This window comes from Pteropus alecto, unplaced genomic scaffold (genome assembly GCF_000325575.1).
Source record: "Pteropus alecto unplaced genomic scaffold, ASM32557v1 scaffold92, whole genome shotgun sequence".
In the NCBI taxonomy this organism is placed as follows: Eukaryota; Metazoa; Chordata; class Mammalia; order Chiroptera; family Pteropodidae; genus Pteropus; species Pteropus alecto.
In genome coordinates, this window is record NW_006432447.1 from 11,785,514 (window position 1) to 11,788,258 (window position 2,745).

Sequence of the window (2,745 nt, forward strand, 5' to 3'; positions counted from 1 at the left end):
AGTTTATTCATCAAGTTATTTTACATCTATTGTCCAACTTGTTTTTGAGAACTTTATACATTTTTCTTGCCCTCGTATGGGGTATCTTTTAATTTTTCAGTATGCAATATCACTTATGCTAATCCTGTTTCATTTATCCTTTCTTTTTCTTTTTTTTTTTTTTCCTGGAGTATTTGAAAAAAAATCTAAGACTTTTTTTTTTTTTTTTTTTAAAAACGCCTACAGCACCTGGTATTCCTAGTTGGTCTCCCATCCAAGTACTAACCAGGCCCGACCCTGCTTAGCTTCTGAGATCAGATGAGATTGGGCACGTTCAGGGTGGCATGACCGTAGACCAGGCATTTTCTCATTACACCTACAAATACTTCAGTATTCATGTCAAAATAATAAAGATTTAGAAAAACAAACAAACAGTGACCATATCATTGTCATACTTAATAAAATTAGTAGTTCCTTTGTATCATCTAATACAAAGACCATGATGAAATTTCCCTAATTGTTTCCAAGATGGCTAGTTTGAGGATCCGAACAAAGTCTACATGTTGCATTTGGTTGTTTGTCCTCATGTCCTTTATTCTTATGCATCTTCCTCACCTATTTTTGATTGATTTATTGAAATATCCAAGTCATTTGCCCTATAGAATATCCTATGGTTTATATTTGGCTTTTTGCTTCTTTATTATGACACCTAAATTGTTCCTCTATACTCATATTTCCTGTATTCTGGGAATTAGACCTAGAGGCTTGATTGGATTGAGTTCAGGTTATATATATACCTTAGGGGGCTTGATTGGATTGAGTTCAGGTTATATATATACCTTAGGGGGCTGCTACTCCCAAAGAGCCTGAAGAGGTTAAGGGAGAGAAAGTTGTTATCAGGTAAGAGCTGAAGTGGTGGAAGATGTGTTACCTCAGGGGAGCTTTGGCCAAAGGGAAAAGTAATGGTTGCAGAAATGCAGCCTGAGCAAGAGTGGGAGGAATGACTTTAATCTCTCCTCCCACCCTCCATCCCCTGAGCCCGAGTGGGCCCTGTGTGAAGCAGTTCATCAAGGTCAGATTCCTAGGGTACAGAGAAGTGCAGGGAAGGGCAGAGAATGGAGCTGAGGGACCAATAAAAAATAATCAGCACGACGTTTCATTAATGGTTGTTGTCTTGTTCCATTACTTCATCAAATGGTGAAAAAAATAAAGATTATCTAATTCTGTCATTCTTCTGTATTCATTAGCTGGAATTTTTTTATAAAGAAGAATTTCTTTTTATTTATCATTTGGTTACTCTTAAAATACAATTTGTATGAAAAAAGAATAAATGCTTGATTCTTTCAATTAAATAATTGTTATCAATTCATTTATTAATGTTTAGAGTAATTAGCAGGTGTCTTAGCAAATTTCATGAATATGGATGTGAAATTCTAAACAAAATATTAAGTTGAATCCAGCTTTATACATTTTTTTAAAAAATAAAATATATCTTGATCAAAGTGGGTTTATCTCAGGAGTACAAATCAGACGAGATAGGGCATGTTCAGAGTGGCATGACCGTAGACCAGACATTGTGTTATTACACTACAAATACTTCAGTATTCTTGTCAAAATAATAATGATAAAAAAAACAGTGACCATATTGTTGTCATACTTAATAAAATTAGTAGTTCCTTCATATCATCTAATACAAAGACCATGAAATGAAATGTATTTTCCTTTTCTGTTAGGACCCTGTATGGTTTCAGTGTCAGGATTATATTAGCTTCATAAAATGAGTTGGGAACTGTTTCTTCTTTTGTATTCTCTGTAAAAATGAAAATTTTTGTTTCTTGAAAGCTTAAGAGAATTCACCTATAAAACCATCTGAGGCTGGTGGCATTTGGGGGGGATATTTTTAACACAGGTACGATATTTTTAAAGTTTTGCAGGATTATTGATGCTTTCTATTTTTTCTTGAGTCATTTTTATTAAGATGGATATTTTTAGTGAGATTTGTCCATTTCATTTGTTTTAAATTATTAGCCTAATGTCATTCATATTCTGATTATCTTTTTATTTTTCTGTGTCTGGATTTCTGTAACTCCCTTTTTATTTATACTATTGTTTATTTGTCCTTTTTTCTTGACCAATAGATTTTTAGCATTGTTGTTTATTCTTGTATCCCTTTCTTAATTAATTAATTTTAATGGTTAGTTTATATTACTTAATAATTTTCTACTACTTTAGTGACATTATTTCTCTTTTTAATTTTTTCATGTGGACACTTCGTTAAATTTCATCCTTTTCACTTTTCTACTACAAACTTCTAAAAAGGCTATGCATCTTATACAGATTTAATGCAATCTCCATCAAAATCCCTTGGCATTTTTTAAAGAAATAGAACAAAAAATCATCAGATCTTTATGGAAGCACGAAAGACTCCGAATTGCCAAAGTTATCCTGAGAAAAAAGAACGAGGCTGGAGGCATCACTCTGCCCGACTTCAAATTATATTACAAAGTGACAGTAATCAAAACGGCATGGCATTGGCAGCAAATCAGACACACGGACCAGTGGAACAGAATCGAGAGTCCAGAAGTAAACCCATATTTATATGGGCAAATGATTTTCGACAAAAAAGCAAAAAACATACAGTAGAGAAAGGAAAACCTCTTCAATAAATGGTTCTGGGAAAACTAGAAAGCCACATGCAAAAGAATGAAACTAGACTATCTATCACCACATGCCAAAATTAACTTAAAATGGATTAAGGACCTGAAT

General features: G+C 33.2%; 1 pseudogene; it reads right to left on the reverse strand.

Annotated features, from left to right (window-relative positions):
• Nucleotides 1-216: 216 nt before the first annotated feature.
• LOC112476031 lies at nucleotides 217-335 on the reverse strand (annotated as a pseudogene).
• Nucleotides 336-2,745: the final 2,410 nt, after the last annotated feature.